Source organism: Penaeus japonicus, unplaced genomic scaffold, assembly GCF_977035675.1.
Source record: "Penaeus japonicus unplaced genomic scaffold, GWHDUDI00000001_assembly GWHDUDI00000036, whole genome shotgun sequence".
In the NCBI taxonomy this organism is placed as follows: Eukaryota; Metazoa; Arthropoda; class Malacostraca; order Decapoda; family Penaeidae; genus Penaeus; species Penaeus japonicus.
Window position 1 is genome coordinate 16,410,248 of NW_028234438.1, and position 23,742 is coordinate 16,433,989.

Below are 23,742 nucleotides of genomic sequence, written 5' to 3' on the forward strand. Positions count from 1 at the left end.
GCCGGCGTGAAGTCGGCGGCTCGGTCAGTGTATGACGTGACGTTATTAGGGTCTGCCAGGGTTGAGTCACGGGGTTCCGTGGGAGCGTGAGGCTAGGCGGGGCATCTCAGTGACGTCACAGCTGAGGAGCGGGCGCGCGGTATATCTTGCTAGGGCAGGAGTGTTGCCATTAGCACCTCCAGTTAAAGGTTTCTCTTTTGGCTTCATTAGATTTCTTATTGCTTCTACTATTGCTTGCACATGGATGAGTCTCAACTGCGTGACGTGTTACAACACGCGGCTGGGGATTTAATTGCTTTTCTGTTTCCAACCGGAACTCGCTCTTCATCGGGAAGGGTATCGTTGTTGGAGGGGCGTGTGCAAGGGGCGATTAATAGTAGTATCGCATCAGCAGGTACAGAAGGCCTTGTTCCGGTGCATGACCTACCGGAAGTTATAGAACGTTTCGTTCGCGATCTTTTGCAGGACTCAAGCGTTGACCCAGAGTTGTCTGGGGCGATAGATTTTATTAGGCAGTGGTCTGTAGAATCTAGGAAGGCGTCCGGGGATCAAATAGCCGCCCAGGCAGAGTCAGGGATTTTGCCGTCGGCAACTGATATCTCTGCGGTAGCGGGTCGCAATACAGAAGCGGACGACCGGGAGATTATAAATTGGGCAGAAATTAGTGAGGCTGAAGCAGGATCAGAGTTTATGCCGGAAGGGGATATCAAGACAGAGGCAACCACTATGGCAGGGGGGTCTCGAAAGATGACTTGATGATCCTGGTAGACCAGCGTAAGAAGAACCCTGTAAATGACGTGAAGAACAAGCTGCCATTTTTCGAGGGTTGCGACACGGTAGATAAAGAGGCTTCACAGAATCTCGAGTGGTGGCTATCTTTGATAGAGGACCTGACGAGGGGAGATCAGTGGGACGATTCGGGTCGAATCAACCTGGCTCTGGAGCGTCTGCGGGGGGAGCCTCTTCGTACGTGGAAACTCTGGCGAGCGGCAAACGCCGATGATGTTTGGTGTTCTCTGAAGGAACGGCTGTTGCGGATTCACGCCGCGAAGCCGTGTATGAGTACGCTTTTGGCTCGATTCTCGGATATGAGGCGGAAGGAGGGAGAGGGGGCTCCTTCATTCTTCAACCGTTTGGATCAGGTCGCCAGAGAGTTGATAGGATTTGATAAGAACCAGGAACGCATCATCATGGGGATTTATGGTACAAAGCTTGCTAGGGATTTGCCTGCTTCATTTGTACAGAAACACACTCTCCAGGATATCGTGTTGCCGGACAGGCTTCTCGAGCTATACAACTCTTGGGCGTCAGATCACCCCGAGTTAGTGGCAGACTTTAAGGTAAGGAGCTCGGGAGGCACTCGGTCGGGGGCAGTGGCTGCATCTACGAGAGTGCCAGATCAAGATCCAGTAAAGAGGGAGGAAAAGGCCTTCAGCCAAGGAAAGGGTCTGGCGGCCTCATCGTCCCCTCAGGAGAGCCAGAAAAAGGGGAAGGGGCCTTCTCCTGCAGTGAAGAAGGAGGCAGCTTATTCTGGTAGTGCTTCCACTTGCATTTTTTGCGGAGGTATGGGTCACTCCTTGAACGATTGTGCTGCACTTATAAGGGGAATAAGGGAGGGGATGTTTGGACCACGGGCTCAGCCACAGATTAAGTGTTCGTATTGTTCACGCTTTGGTCACGGGGTTGAGTCTTGTAAAATTTTCCAGGGACATCTACGGGATTTGCAGAGACCGTCACCGGCTGCAGGTGCGACTGGCGTTCAGGGGCCGCCGCTGGATAAAGGGTTGGGCGCCGGTATGAGGGAGAGGAGACCAGGGAATATGCTCTGTTTCTATTGTCAACAGCCCGGGCATATGAAGATGCATTGTCCGGTAAGGCTAGAAAAGATGAAGGGAGGACAGAGCTTACAGCCTCCCCATCCATAAAACGGCGACGGTCAGGGGAACGTGTAGATGGGTTTCCGACGGATGCAGAGACTGTTTATCACGGGTTACGTGGGAAGTCAACAGTAGGTGCATCAGATTCCTTGATACAGAGGGTAGGGTTATAACCGTACAGTCTTTTGGTGCGGGGTTACTTCTTTTTGACCTATTTGTTTTTGATGAACTTACTAAGATCGTGTTTGATACAGCAGGAGAATGTTCATTAGTTTGCAGCGATTTTCTGCAAGGAAGAAATATAGATGTCAGGGATTCCAATCTCAAAGTTAGGTGGGGAGGTGTCACCGACATAGACCAGGTGGAGGAGGTGGATATCCCTCTGAATTTCGGGCCGGTAAAGGTTTGGCATTCCTTTTTAGTGGCGGATTCGTGGAATTTGCCGGGAAAGCTTCTGTTAGGGTGCGATTTCATTCGAAAGCATCAGGTAGTTTTTATAAATCAACCGCCTCAGCCCATCCACCTGTCAATCGAAGGTCAACAGGTGGATGTGTTATGGAGTCCTCCTAAGGATGGTTCTGTTGCTACTGAATTATGTGGTTGTAGGGGACGCCTTGTGACCAATCCAGAGAGGCCGAGTCCGGGGACGCCAGGTGCGTCGACCCCTGGGGGAGCAAGCTGGCCAGATGAAGAGACACTCAAAGCCAGATTTTGGAAGCATTTGAGTTTTAAAAATGACTTTGAGTGAGAACATAGTGTTAAGTTTAGATTTAGAGCTCCGTGGGGATGGAAAAGTTCCAGGGAGGATAGATTCCATGTTATTCATTCCACGGGAGTTAGCTGGCTTAAGACTTTCGGAAGGGATAGTCGGGGTACGACGGACCGGAAATAGTCTTTGGTTCAGGGGTCCTTATGCAGTAGAGGAGGATGTTCCTGTTCAGGTAGATATAACGGTCTGCATAGGGGACGTCGTCGGATTGCAAAAACGCCAATCTGACGAGGATGTAGTCGCGATAGGAGCTGTCAGTTATGGCATAAGTGCTATGGAAAATAGGGTAGGTAGGTTGGTAGAGGAAGTAGATGGCTGGTTCGCGAGGGATTCAAAGGAACATGGCATGATACCAGGGTTTGTTCGGGAATTTCCCAGAGTGTTTTCTTTGAATGATGAACCATTGGTGGTATCAGATTATTTCTTTCATGAGGTCAGGGCAGAGGGACCACCTATATATAAGAAGTTATATCCAATCCCTTTGAATTATAGGGAGAGAATAGGCGCCAAATCGAGGATATGATGGCTCAGGGGGTTATTTCGCCTTCAAGGTCCCCTTATAATAGTCCAGTAGTACCCGTGAAGAAAAAAAAATGTAGTTTGAGGCTGTGTTTAGAGTTTAGGCTTCTAAATGAAGTTATTCCGTATGATAGATATCCACTGCCTCACACAGACACAATCCTGCAGCGAATGGGTCAGAGCAAGTTTTTTTCTTGTCTCGATCTCCGTCAAGGGTGTCATCAAATCCCTTCGACAAAGCAGGGACATGACGGCTTCCTCGACGCCAGACGGACACTACCATTACAATGTGTTACCGTTTGGTTCGAAGGATGCTCCAGCATCTTTCCAACGTATCATAAACCAAGTTCTCACCGGATTAGTAGGGGAGGTCGGGTTTGTGTATTTAGACGATATTGTCGTACTAGGTGATTCGTGGGAAGAGCACTGTGAACATTTGAGGGCAGTGCTGGTACGGTTGCAAGAAGCAAACCTAGCAATGAATCTACCAAAATGTGTGTTTTTTAAACCCCAGGTTGATTACTTGGGACACATTATCTCGGCAGAAGGGGTGAAACCTCAACCTAGAAAGGTCAAGGCAATGAGAGAATACCCCGCTTACCGTGCGCGATTTGCAGGCATTTTTAGATGGCAGGCATTAAGGGGTTCGTAGGCATAGCGAGACCATTAGTTGACTTGGCCAGAGGGATTCGGTCTGCTGATAATAAGAGAAAATTAAAGTGGAAAGGCAAGGGAAGCATTTGAGCTTTAAAAATTACTCTGAGTGAGAATATTGTGTTAATTTTCCCGGATTTCAGCCGAGCGTTTGTCCTGGCCACTGACGCCAGTGGGGGAGTCCTACAGCAAAGGGGCGATGATGGAGTACTAAGACCTTTGTCATATTTCAGTCGAGCGCTGAAGGGGCCGGAGCTGAATTATAGTACGATCGAGCGAGAGGCATTAGCAATAGTCTATGGATGAATCGTACTATTATCCAGGGTTACCGCGTGGAAGTTCATTCAGACCATAAACTTTTCCGGTATTTGTTCACGAATAAGGAGGGATCAGACTAGGTGGCGGATGGCCATAGCTGATGATGATATTCAGGTGGATTATATACCTGGGAAGGATAACGTTGTAGCTGATGCATTATCCCACATTAGACAGGCTGACAAGCCTATTGATGATATAGTAGTAAGATCGATTACACGGAGTAGACAGCTAACCAGAGGTGCAGTGGAACAACCTGTTTGTTTAGATAGTTCCATAGCTGCTGAACGTCAGGGGATAGTTTCCCCGGAGGTAATAAAGGTGTTTACTATGCTCTAAATATATTTTCTAGCTGATATAGCGGGTCGGTGCAGTTGTACCATGTGGCGGCATAGCAGCATGAGGTCAGGAATGTACTGGTGTTTTCTGGTGCCCCCCTCCCCCCCTATCTTTTGACCTTGAGCCGCGTGATAGCCTCGCGGCCTGCGGTGTTGACCTGCGCTCTCGTTGGCTGGCGTTGTTCTCTAATTAACCAATGCGGTGATGTCGGGATGCAACCGCCATCTGCTACACCAGCTTCTGCTGCTACATGCTTTTACATGGCGTGGTATCCTTACACGGTGTGTGTGTATGTGTGTGTGTGTGTGTGTGTGTGCGTGCGTGCGCGTGTGCGCGCAGGCGCGTTAGTGAAACTGGGCAGATGCACGAGGAATCGACTGGCGAGGAAGGTACACCGTACATCAGAGGCAGCATGTAACAGGCAAGCGCCCCCCCCCCTTTTCTCTTTCGTGATATCGAGGATGCTTGGAGCTGGAACGATGGCCAGCTAGAAAAGGAACGATTTTGGCAACTTTTGGTCAGTTGACCCAGCATCCCTGTTTTCCTCTCCATCATGTGACCTCCTCCACATCATGCCCTGCCTTGGCAATGTGCCCTGCGCCTATTGTTCTCCTTGTATGGTATATCCCTGTAATAAACCACATGTTTTGTTCTGGTGCCCCTGCTGTTCAACCTGGCTGTTCTGATCCTTTGAACAACGAACCTGTGACACATACCTTTGTCCCCAAACCATTTCAGGTCATTCGAGGGCGCAGAGTGGTGCCATTAAAACATGTTACTATGACTCTACATAATATCGACAAACAGGTCGCTTAGACAACCCTAAGTCTCTAGCGGGGCAGCTCTTTCCTTCGCCTGACAAGAGACTTCTGTCAAGATCCTTACAAGATCATTCGCTACTCCTTAAGACTACGCTACAGCTGGTCTAGACGTATTAAATCATTAATCATGATAATGAATAAAAGTAGGACTGCACTTGGGGTGGTGTAATTTACTGCAGATATCAGAAGAATTACGGTACCAAGGGGAAAGTAAAGGTGAGGAGGATCTGGATGCATTAAATCAGTGAATCATGACACTAAAACCTTTTTTTTTTTTTTTTTTTTTTTTTTTTTGCCAATGTGGCAAAGCGTCTAATCCATAATGTGTATATACTAAAACCTCTATACAGGTAAATACTTAATTTCTGATAGCGATAGCCTGGGAGGCTTGATATCTGTGAGATGGTGAGCAAAAATTGCTGAAACTGTACCAAAATATCTTGGAATACCTTTAGAAAACCATTCATAATTTCAGAGGAGTAGGTAATGGTATGCCTGTTATTTATCCCTATGGTACATTTCTGGGTCATATTAGGTAGTCAGCAACAACCTTGCAACGTGAAAGTGAGACAAGCAGTACTATCATCAAATGCAAATAATGTAGAAAGTCAGTGTAGTATTTTGCACGTTTATTTGTGCATCCTCAGCAATGGCTTAAGTAAATGAAGATCTTTGTTGCATTAAAGATCTAATTAAGAACTTAATGCACCCTTTTCTGTACATTTCATAAGGACATGACAACTACGAATATTTCCTGTATATGGGACCACTATAAGGTTGATTTCGTAGGAATGAATGCTAAGTCATTTTCCATTTTCCCATTTTGACACGTAAATACGTCTTCGTTAAAAGTTATAATCATACGGAAATATCAAGTAAAATCAGCAATCCTTATAAATGAACTCTACTAAATCAATATCAAAAGTAAATGTTCAAAGAATAATTCTTTTTTTTATGTTTGAGGGTGATTTCTCCAACTGATTTGCTATGAAGTAATGGATTTTGATATTTTTATATGGCATAATGTCGCAGCACTGTGTCCAGAATTTTATTTCTTTTTTCTCTTTTCTTTTCTTTTATCCTTTCTTTTTTTTCGTTTTCGTTCTTTATTTTTATTTTTTGTTCTATTTTTCCTTTTCCTTTTTTCTCTTTTTTTTTTTTTTTTTCCTTTTTATTGACCGGCAACATATTCCATTCTATTATTTAGGTGAAAATAGGCTTTCCAGACCCCGTATCCCACAATCCCGGCCACTTAAATAAAGGGATGCCGTGAATTAAGACTGGGAGTTCCTTTCACATAGCGAAGTGAGGCAAGTTTGGCAGAATTTCAAGAGGATTTTTTGCAGTCGTCATGGAGTCGTATCTTCCATCACGTTTTTTCCAGATTATGTTGTAGCATGATAGAACTGAGGCAATTATATCTGAAGACAGAAAAGAGGTTATTATTAGTTTAAAATAATCTGTTGTTATGCAGTTAATGGACTGATTGACTTATTGATTAACACAATCATTGATCTACTATTGTAACCTGTTTGATTAGATATAAGAACAATACTTTAAAGTATCTTTAAATACCTTTAAAGGAAATATTTGCAATAGCATACCTGCCATGATTCGTGGAAGAGAATTCTGAAGGAACTCGATTTCTATGTAATATACAATTCTAACATTTCCTTTGGATTAGCAAGGAACTAAAGTGAGTCTGCCATCTTGATGTCAATGTTTGTTGTTCTCTTCTTGAAAGAGTTCGGCGCACCATATCACCATTTCAACTTTTCACTTCATTTGGTCGACTGATGATAGCTTGTCTCATATCTCCTTCAATGTTCATAGTATTCAACCAATCCTCTTCAGAAACAATCAGTCATGGGACAGGGACTGAATTCTGAACAAACAAAAAAAGAACAAAATATCAAAACGATAACTTACTTGAAGCATTTCTCTCTTTCTTACACCATTTCTCACATTTTTTTTTTCAGACTCTCGTATTTATTAGTACATACCTGAGTTTTGTCTCTTGATTTGATCTACAGCTTATGTTCCGAGGCCTCGATCTTGTGGCCTCTCAATGTGTCTTCTTCTGTGATTCCTTTGGGTTCATGTGGCCATGTAGAGGTTCAAAGGCTTCAAGTCAGCTGTATCATGTTCTTGGTTCCACTCATGTTTCTGCTATGTTTGGACTCTCAACTACTCTGCCATCTTGCCTCACATTATTTTTTTTCCCTCTCTACAGAAAAGGATTTCTCCCATAGATCATATTGTATGATATTGGTAATAATGGAGAGATGTTGCTAGTGGACAGGATTATGGTTCTGGGGTAAAGAGGAATTCAAAATTTTGAAATGTTGCTGGTCAATCCTTTACATATATCTTTTTAAAACGATAAAGAAAAAAAAGTGGACGTGCTATTGACATATGAGCCTTTTCTATGGTCTTCTGTTTTTTTCATTCTTTCGCTCTTCCGAAACAAAATTATTCATTTATATTTTTTTTTCTCAGTTGGATAAATTACCGACAAAAACAATATCCACTCAATTATCATAACGAATACCCACTCCGCTTCTTTATCAAACCATTCTCTAGATGTTTAAAATCCACTTGAGATTACTGATCTTACTCCCCCAAACGCTGCAATAAAAACAGAGAAAACTTCTGTGGTGTAAATCTTTGAATTGAATCCCTTGTTTCAGTGCGTGTAAATGGGAATTCGGAATAATGACGGGGGACTTAACTCTCATTCTTGGACTTCTAAAGATCTCATAAACTACAGGTTTCGTTTTTTGAAAGAAGGAAGTATTTTAGACATTGCTTTATCTTCCATCTTCCACAAGGACCTTTTCCCTCTATTCTATAAATCTTGTGATTGTACAGAATTCAGATGATATTCTACTCACTGTTGTCTTGACACTGACTCTCTACCTCTTCATTTTGAGCCCTTCCTTCATCTCTCCCTCTTCTGCATTCGTCTTTAGTCTTATCTTCCTAATTTACATTCTCAGCAAACCAGATCGTTCTCTCCCACATTTACATTTGCCCTTAGGTATTATTTTGCTCATTACTGAAGTCTCAGTAGAATTCTAAGTAACTCAAAAAATGTCAAATGAACGTGATTTCTATTGTATAGCCGAAACCAGCCTTCGCGTTTATTAATGTATACTTTAGATATCTTTGTCTGTGCGTTTCACACACTGGGAAACAGATTTTAAGAAATTAGGATTTACATACTGCTATTTGACTCATAGATATCCATATAGTGTTTTTTTTTTAAGATAATAACATAAGTAATGTAGTAACGTAGTATAAAGTGTATAAACATTTTTTTGTGCATTTAGAAGTCACACATACCGTAAGTATGTGGCTCTTGTTGTTTTGTTTTATTATTGATGCTCGTTTTTTATCTCTTCTTTTTTGATTGATGAAATAAATGCATATATCTTTTCTTTTTCTCCGTGCTTTTCGCATATGTGACCCGCAGCACCTGGATGGAGAGATCAGTCTTTTACGTCGATCCCTCGGCAAGCTGGGGTACCCTCGTTTCGTCCTTGACGCCGCGTTCTCCAACGCCCGCCGCACCTTCTACCAGGACCCTCCCCCCAGAGAGACTTCTCACCTGCCTGTCCTCAGCCTTCCTTACACCGAGGAAATCCACTCTCTTCGTCGCTCGCTGCATCCTCTCAACTGCAGGCTTACCTTTCGCCAGGTAAACACTCTCCGTCGCAACCTGGTCCACCACACCTGTCCTTCTGCTAAGGTAGGCACCTAAACCATCCCTAGCTCCTCCTGTGAGAAGCAGTACTTCGGGGAGACCGGCGCTTGTCTCAACACAAGTACGCTGTATCCAGGGGACACTCCAACAACGCTCTCTTCTGCCACCAATGGGACACAAGACATCGCATAGACTGGTCAGCTGCCCGCATTCTGTTCCCTTGCGCTGATGTACATGCCCGCAGATTGGTGAAATCTTCTCATTAACAGGCTGCTGAATTTCAATCTCAACAGAGTGTTTTTTCCCTCCTGCTGATAGTCTTCTATCCTTACGCCGGACACCCTTCACACAGACCGCCCGGCCCGATGGCCTGACCTGACCTGCCCCGGTTCCGTTAGCTGGTCCGCCCCTGTCTTCGTTTCCGTTCACCTATCCTCGCATGACTTTCTTGTACCGTGTTAATCCCGCCTCACCCTCTTATATACCCTCTTGTTCTCCTCCTTAGACCTGAAGATGGGATCCAGATGTATCTTGAAACTGTCGTCTCATTTTCAATAAATCTATTTTGTGTATTTGTGTATGTGTATGTTTTTTTTCTGCCATATTAACAACGTGATAGAGTGTTCTTTTACTTTCTCCCTTTTTCTAAGATTACAAAACTGTTGATAAACTTTAATTTTTGAAGCAATTATGTGTATTTTTATATTAGATGTTCTATTTTATTTCGTCCATCCTTATATTCTACCCTTTTGAATAATTCTAAATTGATTTTAGCTGTATTATGGAGATTTTACAATTCATCGTGTGTCGTCATGTTTCTAGCGATTCCTTTTTTTTTCAATAATTCATGTTTTATGATTATTTGCTGTATATAAACGACCTGGTTTGACCCCAATAAGCAGAGTCCCCTAGACTATGTGTTTGTGTTATTCCCCTGGATATTCTTCTGCTTCAGACAAGACCAGAATCGAGGTTGTACCTGAGCTCTCGTTACTTGCCGTAGGAACTCTGCTGGGCGCAATTATTGTTTTATTTAAGCTACTTTAAGTCTCTTCAAGATTCAGAGGCAGTTTCTCTATATTGTTTTTATGATATTTATGTTTAATAGTTGCATTTTTCGTGTTTTTACGTATCCCTTCCTTCCCTCTCACTCACTCACTCCCTTTCTCCTCCTCCCTTCCCTCCCTCTCTCTCACTCATTCCCTTTTTTCCTCCTTCCTTCCTTCCCTCTCACTCACTCATTCCCTGTACACCCTGTACACCCGTTTTATAAACTTGTCAATCAGTTTTTAATAAGAATTTATTATAATCATTTGTTTTAAGAATATTTAAGTTCTTTATTGTTCGTCCACCGCTTATATAAGGCGCTGTTTTTGTTTAAATAAATTAGTGTTAGGACGAACGTGTGTTCTGGTGTTCCTCCCCCTGGATCTTACAGTGACGACTACAAAGCTGCAAAGAAATGGTTGTATCTGACCCGATACTTGCCTGTTGATAGGGAAAAGCTGGCCATTCCAGACATGAGATATTGACATATATATTTACAAATGAAAAGAATATAAACCCCAGCTTCATAGGGACCCTCTTTTTTATTTTAATGGCTTGAAGGGCTTTATATATTTTTTTTGTTTTTGGTTTTGTTTTATGGAGTAAACAGGGCCCCTCTATCCCTGACCCTTATTTCGTTATCCCGCTTCACGGAGTGTTAACGCCGATGGCGGCGTTAAAGGACGTAAATAAATAAACCAAAACAGGCTTCACCGAAGTTTCTTGCTGGCCGCATTTAAAGGACCTAGTTGGGATACAAGAACGAACAACACATCTATCCTTTGAACTACTAATAGGACTAGATGCTCCTGATGCCATGGTGCCCATGGAAGTCGGGAGAGGAAGAGATGGAGAACCATTTGCTGTTAGAACAAAGCTGGGATGGACGGTAAATGGACCCTTACATCCTCAAGGGACGACAAAACGGTGGACCATTCATATGAAAATGCAAATTGGGAAAGTGTAAAACAATTCTGGGATATTGAATCACAAACTGATATAGACGAAAAAGGGTGGTCAGTTGAAGATGGACGTGTGATAGATCTCTGGAAAAGGGAAGGGTCTAGGGTCGGAACCCACCACCAGTTGCCGATACCATTTAGGGAACAGGATCCAGGGCTACCAGATAACTGGAGTAGGCCCGTCGACAATTAGACTCATTAAAGAGCAGACTTGAAAGGAATGTTGACTTGCATCAAAGATATGTCAAAGAGGTAGAGAATCTCATAAAAAAGGGGTTTGCTGAGCGAGTACACAAAATAGTTGGACCACTAAACTAAACCTGGTACGTACCACATCATCCAGTCTTCAACCCAAATAAGCCAGACAAACTTAGGATAGTCTTTGATTGTGCTGCTAGTTTCAAAGGAGTGAACTTGAATAAGAAAGTTATGTAAGGACCAGACTTAATGAACAACTTATTGGGTATCCTACTGCGATTCAGAGAAGAGCGAGTTGCATTGGCTGCAGATATAGAGGCAATGTTCCACCAAGTCCATGTTACACCAAGGGATCGTGATGTGCTACGGTTTATATGGTGGCCTGGGGAGACCTCTCTGAGAACCCAGTGACCTATTGAGTGACAGTGCATCTCTTTGGAGGGATATGGAGCCCCGCCTGTGCATCGGATGCGCTACACAAAACTCTAGACAAGGATGAAGGCCAACATTTAGCAGCAGCTAAGAAAAATTTCTATGTATATGATCTTCTACTGTCATTTGATTCAGAGGAGGAAGCTGTAGAATATGCCATCAATTTGAGGGACACACTGCAAGCTGGAGGCTTCAGACTCACAAAATGGACGTCAAATTCAAGGAAAGTCATGAGAGTTATTCCCACGAATGAGAGAAGCCCCCGAATAATGGACATAAACCTGACGATCGATAACTTGCCAATGGACAGGGCTCTAGGAGTTCTGTGGGATCTCGATGATGACGTGCTAAAGATCAGAGTGTCAACACCCATAGGACGTAAATAGAGATAGATAGAGATAAAGGATGTAAATAGAGATAGATAGAGAAAAGAACGAAAATAGATGACACCACTCCATACAGAACCAACAGCCGCTCACATGGCCTCGACAGACAAACATATTTAATGCTCTCCAGATGGGTCATGTCTTCATATGGGTTAATTCAGACAAATACTGCTTCGCTGTACTCGAACCCATTCCAGCTGAAGTGTTGACTCGCATTGAAAGCTGGTGTCATCGAGCGACCCTGTAGTGAATTATCTCCTGATTGGAAAACGGGCTGTCTTTTAGGGGATCCCAAGCTATTCGTGGCAGGGCTGGACGCTTTGAGATTCTACCCGTGGCCACCAGGGACCAGCACCGAGACATTGCAACGTTTTAATACATGGTGCTAGCAACGAACAATAAAACAGTATGTGTGTCTTTTAGCTTTCCTGTCTTTTTATTTTTTTATTTCATTGTATTTTGTTAATTTTAAAACATGGGAGCCAAGGAGGTCTCACTCCTCTTAAAGATCTTAACTGCTGGTTACCGCCTCCAAGACGTTGAGGGAGATATCCGGAGAGGAACAAGGGACTCAAGCTCGCACGGCCAAAGCTACAGGTACTCTCTCTCCTCATCCAAACGGGCAGTTTGCTTATAGCAGTGAGGTTTTCTTTCCATAAGCCAGAGATCCTTGACGGAAGACTGCCGGGTAAGAGGACCTCCTGCTATAAGTCGATATAGAGAGAGGCCGTAGCCGAGCCTTTATTCTTATTACCTGTGTTATAAATATCCAGTGGTTTTCAACGGACGGTACGAGAGACACATTTGTAAGATAAGTAGTGTGCTCCAGTTGTATGTGCAGGTTGTGCTATAATCTCATTATGTATGTATATATATCCATGCCAAGTAATTAAATATCAGTTTTATGAATTTGTTTTTTTGTGATTGCATGTTTTTAGCAAAAGAGTTGTGCCCAGGCTCTTTTTGTGTACGGGGAGTAACACTTTCAACAAAGATTCACGAGCAATATTTATCGCAGACCCACCGTGCCTTCGGAGAGTGCTTACCGCTCGGCCCACTCCGTTGGTAATCTTTAATAAATGTACAAAGACTAATTATGGCAAGCTCCATAAGAAATGAACTTGCAACTTACATCAATGATATGTCAATGGTCACTACAACCCCACGCAGCCAGCCGCACCAAATGGCCCACATTCATCACCAAAGATGTGTTTATGTATCACGGACAGTACTCTCTAGTTTTCCCGTGCTGACATAGCCACGATAGGCCGTGAAGGACCACAGACAGAGCGAAGAAATTCGCATTGAAACAGAACAGAACGCCACACTGTCGTGAGAGGACATGAACGACCTGTAAGATAAGAATAGCCACAAAAGGACTGCGTCTGTTCCGCAATGTGTATGTATTTAGTGGTAAAGATCTAGTTTAAGTGATATATATCAACTTACATCCTTGTTTAGTATAATAACTATGTTTAAGTGATCTATATCAACTTTAAATCTTTGTTTAGTGTAATAACCCTGTTTATGTATTTAGTGATATAAGTGATCTATATCAACTTTAAATCCTTGTTTAGTGTAATAACCCTGTTTATGTATTTAGTGATATAAGTGACCAATATCAACCTTAAATCCTTATTTAGTGTAATAACCCTGTTTATGTATTTAGTGATAACAGATCTAGTTTAAGTGATTTATATTAATTTTATAACCTTGTTCAGTATAATAACACGCACTCCACAATTATAAATGTTATTGTGACACATTATACCAATGTTGATTGTAACTATGTAACATATTTCAGGTTTGACCACTTTCAATAAACTGGAGTGAGTGCTACACAGCGGTACCAGTCGTCCTTACATTAATTGAACAGCCGCAGTGGCTCATGCGGCAACACGGGGCATTTTAAAGAACTCCTACCCACGGATACCCTTACACTCTCATCCCCCTGCTCTCTCTCGCTCTCTCTCTCCCTCCCCTCTCTTTCGCTCTCTATTTCCCTCCCCCCTCTCTCTATTTTCCTCCCCTTTCTCTCGCTCTCTATTTCTCTCCCCTCTCTCTCGCTCGCTCTCTCCCTCCCCCCCCCTCTCTCTCTCTCTCTCTCTCTCTCTCTCTCTCTCTCTCTCTCTCTCTCTCTCTGTGTGTGTGTGTGTGAGTGTGTGTGTGTGTAATAATGCACTTTGCCTTGTTTTATCATATATCAACTCACACCTTGTTTTATACATAACTGTAACTATCATAAATTCATTGTACCTAAACATGTATATCTATCTTAGTTGAGCAACCCGATGTTGAACCAGTCACAAGATAGGCCCCCTTGACAAATTCCTTCCCTGCTTAGACTTTACCTTCACCCTCGGCATCTGGCATTGTTTTAGCCATGTATAAAAGAGGTCACCTGCGCCTTACCATTCAGACTGGATCACTCCCTCACTACAGACAGAACCTCCGCTCTCTGTACTGCTAAGCTGCTCAAGAATAAAACTCTCATCGGGAAGATTCGTCTGTCTCTCAACCCTCCTGTCACACTCTGCTGTGAGCATCGCCTCCGACCACACAAGCAACGCCAGCATCTGTTGACTGCTCGCGCAACGCAGTGCTTTCAGTGGTGCCAGTGACGGGATGCGATTTCCCACGTTCCTGCCTCGATACGCCCGCAAGCCACGAATCCCGCTAGAGCCAGTCTACCAATACTTTAAATCTGAGTATCCTCCCCTGCACAGCACTACCGCAGACTCGTTGACCGTACCGTCTCCACGGACCTTTTCCTCACATGTACCACCATTTTAAGCATGTCATCATCCTTAGGCACATCTTAAGCGTGCCATCTTTCACTACTGTTTGAAGGTGCCCGGGTACGCCCAACGTTGGAATCACAGGCTCAGTCCTGCCCAACCCTGAACCAAAAGTCTGGGAATCCAGTGAAAGACAAACAGACGTAAAGGACATCACTGCTGACGTACCGGTTCCCCTTCAGAAGTCAACCGAACAACGACGAAAACCAAGTTTAGTCAGAGACTCTTGTTAGGGTGTATGTGTATGTGTATGTGTATGTGTATATATTTTTTTGTTAGGATTATGTGTTAGAATTATTTTTTGTGTGATTTCAGTCAGTCTGTTCGCCGAAAGAAAACGGCGACCCCTCACTCACCCTACTAACTTCACTCGCACTTTTCTGCCTTACTGTGTCTTTTTTTATGCCTAAACAACCTGTCAGTATTTGTGTTGAGAAATCGCAACCTAGCCGAAGAAGCAAATGCTCGCATTCTAGGTATCCCAATCCAAACACAGTACCATTGAACACGCCAACGCACGAACAACCTAGTGACACCACTCCTTCACTCACTCCCGCTTCCTCCCGTGTCCCACTGTCCCTGCACCGTCACCTCTGACCTCTGACCTCTTCTAAACTGCATGACCATGACCTCTGTTCTTCAGCCCATCACCACTATCACGAAGTTCGACGGCACTAACCAAACCCCACCTACATTCTACAACTCTATTTCATGACACAGTATCATATGTACTTTTCACAGAGCCGGGATTAGATGAAAATTCGACTACATTCCAAAGAAAATGTCATGCAGCATGTTGTTCAGTGTATCGACCAAGTTTCTGAAGTACAAAGACTTTTCAAAGGTATTGATGAAAATGGCACTGCACTTTGGACTTTCAGAAAGATTCTGCAGGTTATTTTTCTCTCCTAGAACTTTATGTGTTGAAATCCAGCTTCCCAAACTTATAAACTTGAAGCTTAAAACTCTATCTTACCCCAATTCAGTAATGCTTGGTGCTGATATTATAAGAAACTTTAATGATTTTATGACAGCGTTAAGCAAGGATACCAAATATGCCAGCCTTCACACCTCCATGAAAGAAAAGTGTAGCAGATGGCGATCGTAGGTCAAACGGCAGGTTAAAAGATGCGAGGTCACCAAAACTAATATTAAGACTGAATGATAAGTAATAAAGAATACCCTTTACACCCAACCTTAATCTACAAGGCCAACACCCCTCCCCCTCCCCCCCCCCCCTCTTCATTTCATCCACCCTCAAGACTTCAATCACCTTCAACAACGCCAAGACCAAGACCCCATCTCCACCTTAGCTGGCCAAGCCGCCCTGAGCTTTCGAGTGGACATGACAACATGTTAACAGACAGACAGGGAGTGTCGTCCTCCCACTAGTATACCTATTACTCTTCTTCATTTTCTTAACTTTTTTCTTTAGCTCAACTCTTCATCAGACTTATCTGTCCCACTTCCATTCCGGTGGAAGTTCCGGTTGTTCCAAACATCAGTACACACCTGACCTCCTCCCGCTACGCCGCCGCGCTACACAACCACATCGACCCGTTACATCAATCAGAAAATAGATTTAGTGTGTAATCAATAAACAAGCAAATCGTCTCGGCCTTTCTGATACGAACAAGTGGTGAACCTGGAGCGACTCGGATATAGTGATATACAGCGCAATAAAACGTAGTGAAGTACAGTGCAACGTGAAACAAAAGCAGAGATACAGTGACAGAAAATGATCAGTGCGAACATAGAAACCTTTTTTCTCCGTGTAGTGTGACCTCACCTCAATCCCTCCCTCCCTCCTTCCCCCCTCTCTTTTTCGCACATTCTCTCCCATACGCCATGACACCCCCCAGCGTACACAGCACTATTACAGCACTATTCACACAGCTCAGGACACCCGGACCGTTAACACGCTCCCATGGTGCTCCTGTCTGCTATGACCCACCTTGACATTCTCGTGAAGTAGCCGCTGTGGTCTGAAAACTCTTCACTTGGTGTAAGGTCCACGTCTACGTCCCGGCTCCTGACACCTGTTCAGTGCCGGCATAGCATAGACAATAGGAATTAACAAGTCAACCTCTATAAGTCGACTTTTATTAAGCATCAAGAGCGGAGTCACAACCGGCCTTGACATCAAGCTGAGCAGACAACCGAACGACCCGCTCAGCTCACAGATGAGTTGCCAAGCCCTCAAATAAGGCTACAATGGCAAGGGTCAGAATTAAAGACAAAAACCCTAACCTACCAAACAGGAGAGCAAAGCTATGGCAATGTTTCGGACTCGCCAAGGTTACAGTCCTCAAAGTAGACGACAGCAGAAATGCCTACTATGCCATTGCCAATGATGAAACAATTGAACAACTCATGACAAAACAATGCAAAGAGCTCTTCAAAAAGGACCATTTTGAAATCCAAGATCCACCAGAATATAACGCAATGAGGACCATAAACATCAGGAATATTGACCGACAGATTGTCGCTTATGATGTGGATGAATTGAAACAAACCATTGAGAGAGAGAATAGTTGGGCAAAAATAGAGGAAGTAATTAAAATACCGAGCGCACCAACAATTATCAAAGTACGAATGGAAACAAGTCAAATGGCTAAGAAAGCCCTGGAAAAAGGGATGCTGATATTACACCAGTCTATACCACCAAGATACATAGAGAAAGAAATATTCATAAACATAGTCCCATGCTATAGGTGCTACAAATACGATCACGTAGCCAAAGATTGCACAAAACCAGCAGATTACAAAGCTTGCTCAGAATGCGCCTCGGAAACTCACACGTACCAAAACTGCAAAGAGATCACAAAAAATGACTTAATTGCAAAGATGACCACCGTACTTTGGCCGCAAAATGTCCAATCCGAAAAGAAATAATCAAAGAAAAAACGAAACAAGAGAGACAGACACTACGAAGTCAGGGAACAACCGCTCCCCTGTTACAACAAACAAATTATGCAAGGGCAGTCTCAGCCAACTGCCCAGCAACTCAAACTTGCTCGGATACCATAGATAAATCACTACCACCTAATGCAGCTGCCAGCATCATGAGTGCGATTATCTTTGCAACTATCAAAGAAGCTATCGAGCCAGGCAGTTTTCAGAGGACGATAGATGAGATGTATGCACTGAATGATATACCGAAGGTCAAATACCCAAACAATATTGATGCCCATCAAATACTCGGCATATTGAAAAGCACACATGGAAAAGAATCCGAAAAGGTATTACCCGAGCCAAATGAAAACACTGAAGACATGGAACACGAAACAAATAACAAAAGAAACAGAGAAACTTCGCCGACACAAGAAATGGCTGCGAAGAAAACGGCGAGCGAGGAACTAACGCTGCGAGGGGCAACTGAGAGAGATGAAGAATACAGACTTCCGGCGCCAGTCCAGCACCAAGAGCCAGTCCGACCGATGACGAACAAACCCAGACTAACGAAGATCCCGGAGATAAGACTAAGTGCAAAAGATGGAAACATCGGGACTATTCCCAGTAAACCAACACACAAAGAAATTGAGCAACTGATCCAGGCTAAGCTCGTCAAGTATACCTATTATCATCACGAAATACACGATGACAAATTCATCGCAGATCTCATCCGGAATAAAGTGATTGACCTGAGCGCATATAGGGTGCAGTACATAAATGAAGAAGCCTTCAATAACATCATAAGCGGGGCAAGAGAACAATACACTGCCAGGAAATCCTCAACTGACCATGACATAATGGAATCAACCAAACAAACACGCTATTGAATACAAATAAAACCAAAGTAATCCAACACAATGTTTTAAACTGGCGTTCAAGGAAACACGAACTTTCGAACACGTACATCAAAGAAGATCCTGACATTATACTAATTAACGCCCACTGCCTCCTTAATGAGGAAACAATAAAATTATTTGGGTATAACGTCTATCAAAGGGACATATTCAATGAAGGCGATGCAGGTGTTGCAATATGCGTGAAAAGAAATCTCAACCACAGATTGATTGATGATTTCACTGAGGACTTTCTTGCAGTGGAGCTGCAGACAAACAGAGGAAACCTAGTCATAGGAACAGCATATATGCCACCCAGACGCCCGCAATTCCCTTACCCAGATTTAATTAAAATAATGAGAAGAAACTCCCCCGCCTACGTCATTGCCGACCTAAACGCCAGACACCGAGCGTTCGGGCATAGCAGCAATAACTTAATGGGAGAAGGAATAGCGAGGCTGATTAACCAAAATATGCTCACACACCTAGGACCTGACTTCGACACTTTCGTCAGCACAAGAGGTAAAGGACGACCAGACATTGTACTAGGGAACAAGAACATCCACATGAACCTTGCAATTCAACAAGGACCTCTAACAACATCAGACCATCTACCCATAGTACTGAAATTGGCAACATCCCCTATTATGATCCCGCAAAAGGAGATGTTTAATCTTAAAAGGGCAGACTGGGATCTCTTCAAAGAACACGTAAGTGAACAAATGGGAAGAGAGAACCCGAGCAACACAGCTGTTGACAAAGCATACATACACAGAGAACTAGATGCCTGGTACTCTGTTATTGAGAATGCAATTAATAAATTCACACCGAAGAAAGCATTCACAACTCTGCCACACCCACTGACGAGTGATCATCTCAAACTGTTGCACTGGAGATATGATAAGATCCTTAATCAAGCCAGACACCACGGATGGACACAAGCACTGCGTATTCAATATAGGGAAATACAAGAAGAAATGAAGAACGAAAGCAAGACCCTCTACAACAATCACTGGAACAATATAGTCAAAGAAACCGAGCTAGAATATAATAACCCCCAAAAATTCTGGGGTAAAATCAGGAGACTAATGGGAAGCAAACACTCACAAATCCCATATATCCTGAATGAGAGAGACGAGAAAATATTCGGCAACAAGGAGAAAGAAGCGATCTTCAGAAACTTCTGGGAAAATATCTTCAGAATAAATCCTCAAGACAATCAGACATTTGACTTGCAGCACGAGATATTCGTACAGAACTTTCTCTTCCATAACCTACAAAGATTAACCCCATTCCCCGAAGCAGACATAAACAGACTGAACGCCGACAACAGTCTGACAAAACCCATTTCATACAGGGATATCAAAACAATAATAAACAGCTTTAAAGAGAAAGCACCTGGCGAAAGCGGAATACGCAAGACAATTGTGCAACAACTTCCAGACATCGCAGTAACCAAACTCTGCAACATTTTCAATCACTCCCTTTCAATGGGCTACTTTCCAACAAAATTCAAAAATGCAGTCATGGTCCCCATACCGAAAGCAAGCAAAGACCCAAGGAAGACAGAAAATTACCGACCAATCTCTTTACTCGAAATTCCAGGAAAAAATTTCGAAAAAATCATCAATAACCGTCTCACAAGCTACATGGAAAGAAACAATGTTTTCAACAGCAACCAATATGGCTTCAGGAAAGGAAGAGGCACGCAACAAGCGATAGCCTACACATACGAAACAATTGCCCAGTCCCAGAGGAAGTGACAACCATGCAATGTTGTCTGCAGAGACATTGCAAAAGCATTCGACAAACTATCGAAACCAGGATTACAATACAAGTTACTGCAACTCAGCCTACCAGACGTCTTTGAGAAAATCCTCTGCAACTTTGTCGATGAAAGGACTGCAGCCATAAGACTCGATAACGTCACTGGCCCTAAATTTCCATTGCTCAGTGGAGTGCCACAAGGGTCATCCCTGAGTCACACCCTTTTCATATTCTACACTGCTGACCTGGACAGACCGACGGACACCTGCATAGACGTAAGCTTCGCAGATGATATTACTCAAATAATTAAATACCCAATTAGATCCAAAGAAAGACTAACAACTCTAACTGGCTACGAAATCAACAGAATTAATGACTTTGAAAAGAGATGGAAAATCCAAACAAACAAAAACAAGGTCCAGCTTCTCTCAATATCAGCAACCAAGCCAAGAGAAGTAATAGTAAATCAAGAATCAATACGTTTCACTAATAAGGCAACAATTCTTGGGATGGAATTTGGCACTCGCGGAGTGTCATCGCACCTGAAAAGAAGATTGGCGATGGCAAAAAAACAATACACAAAACTGAAACGGTTCAAAGCAATGCGCACACAGACGCAACTACGCTTTTACAAGACATTGATCCGCCCAATCATGGAGTACCCAGTCATCCCACTGTGCATCTCAGCCAAAACAAACATCACAAAGATGCAGCAATTTCAAAACAGAGTACTCCGGAATGCAAGCAGAAGGAACGAAGAGGACAATCAACTAACGATATTAGAGCTCCACAACAAATACAAAATAGATGCCATTGACACAAGGCTGTATGCACTCGCAGATAAAGTCTGGGGAAAGCTAGCAATGACTAACGAAGAACTAGTCCGAACATCAGAAGAAGAAAAGCACACGAATCCTCACGAAAAAGATCACTCTTGATGGAAGAGAATTGCACCATATCTTGATAACGAACCAGCAAATCCAGACTTTGCAGCAGCAAATCTGTAATGACTAAGGAAAACATACCACAATTATGCTAACAGTCGATAAATTGTTAAAAAAAAAATAAAAAAAAAAAATAAATAAATAAATAAAGAAATAGATAAGATAAAATAAAATAAAATAAAAGCAGTAAGTGGGTTTGCCCCACCCCTTTTACATCTACTACTGCTTCATTTTCATTCTCTCTCTTCAGACGCTTTAGCTAGCTTCCTTCCACGAACCTCCAACCTTTCCTATCCTGCTATAAAAAAAAAAAAAAAAAAAAAAAAAAAAAAAAAAAAAAAAACACTATTACAGCACTCCAAGCCCTCTTACCTCTTCCAGAATGCAACATGGACAACCTCAAAGCCTAGTTCATACAGATTGTAATGGCGTTTCAATCAAGAGGTATATCAACCCCAGAGGAACAATTATTGATTGATTTATAAGTTTATTGAGACATATCGTTACTTACACCTTAAAAGGATGAGGTAGCATTGGTTTTCTTCACCCCAATCATAGTCCCTCTTTGGCCTCACATATTTTTTTACAAAACTTTACAGCTATATCAACATACTGAAATGTTTACAGTACAAAAGGCGGACTAATCACAAGCATACAGAGTTGAATGTTTACACTGCAGGAAAGCAATATAACAATATTAATCATCACCCTCACCATGCTAAGTCCTCCCCTGAGGTCACATAATCACATACTTGAATATGTGATGTCAATATATGTTAGTAAGACACAAGTATGTTCCTGGAGGAAAGAAATATCAGAATGTCAAGAAAAATAAATGTATTCAACGGGATGTGATATCATAAATGATAGTGAGAGAGGCGTGGTGTTAATAGTATGTTCGTGCGTGGCGTGTTCACTGTGTGTAGTGCTTTGTTGTGCTTTCCGTGTCGCTTGTTTGGATTGGGATGCCTAAAATATGGGCATTAGCTTCTTTGGTCAGGTTGCGGTTTCTTGAAACAATACTCCTCTTAAAGACAGGTTGATAAAAAGAGGCACTAAGTATGAGCGCAGAGAAACCCGAGTAAACAGGGCGAAGGGTGAGCGAGGGAACGGCGCTTTCTTTCGGCGGGCAGACTGAAAGGAATTGGCTACTCATAAAGAAAAAATCCTAATGCATAATCCTTCAAAAAAAACATTAACAAGAGTCTCTGGCTAACTTTTCTGTTCGTCGTTGTTTGGTGGACTTCCGAAGGGGTAACTGGTTCAGCAGCAGATATCATTTGCGTCAATTTGCCTTTTCATTGGATTCCCAGACTTTCGGCTCAGAGTTGAGCAAGACAGGGCCTGTGATTCTAACATTAGGCGTGCCTAGGCACTTCCAAATACTAAGAGAGATGGTAAAGATGGCACACTCAAGTGCGTAAGGATGGTGTGAGTTAGAGTGTTCCATGGAGAAGGCACGGTCAGCAGGTCTGTGTCAGTGCTGTGCAGGGGAAGACACTCGTAGATTTGAAATGTTGGTAGACTGTTTCTAGTGTAAGATTTGTCTGAGGATGTGAGTGAATCACGTGTGTGACATGTGACACTTAGGATGGGATGGGGGAAGTGTTGCATCATTGCATAGCTCTTGCAAAAGGAAAGACAAAAAAACACAGGTATGTCTGACGTGACAGACAGAGAGGAGTAAACAGATGGATCTCGTGACAAAGAGATGTTTGCTTGGCAAAAAAAAAAAAAAAAAAAAAAAAAAAAAAAAAAACTACAAGACTCGCAAGAGTAGCATTAGGAAATATAAATACATTTGACCGGAAAACATCTCGCATAAACAAATAATTCTCAATTCATCCCCATTGGTTTAACCGGTGTCAAAACAAGAAAAAGAAAAACTCTCTGCATGCCAAAGGATCAAATACGGAAATAGGGGCAAGATATATGCCCATCTGTGGCCCAGTGATCTAGAATTACCTACCACAGAATATTACAAATATTTCCAACATGAATACCATTGAAATAGAATCGAAAGAATATCTGAATTATTAATGACATCAGACACTTGATATAGTATATATTTATGCCACATTTAGTATACAATATAAACAACATTTAGTTTGGACTAAATGCTAACTTTACCTTACGAACGTGTAACAGAGTATTTAACAATCTCTCTCCCAGTATTAAGAACATGATATCGAAAGCTTTCACTAAATTTATCTTTGTTATATTCATGAATTAAGTATGAAATATCACTCTTTAAGATCGCCTAAATTGAATATACCAAAATACATCTAAATTTCACTTGCAGTCTATTAGAAAATTGTCTAAAAACGAATCTGTAAGACTTGACAGAACACGAATTGTAGCACTGATAAGTAGTTGTAAATACTTATAAGATCTGAAGACAATGTGTGTGGGTGTGGGAG

The 23,742-nt window shown here is 42.6% G+C and overlaps 1 long non-coding RNA gene across 1 annotated transcript; it reads right to left on the bottom strand.

The window, feature by feature from the left end:
- Nucleotides 1–6,442: 6,442 nt before the first annotated feature.
- LOC122254820 (uncharacterized) lies at nt 6,443–7,991 on the bottom strand. Its single transcript, XR_006223374.2, has 3 exons — nt 7,298–7,991; nt 6,899–7,179; nt 6,443–6,715 (listed from the first exon to the last, which is right to left on the bottom strand). It is a non-coding gene; the product is annotated as an uncharacterized LOC122254820 (long non-coding RNA).
- Nucleotides 7,992–23,742: the final 15,751 nt, after the last annotated feature.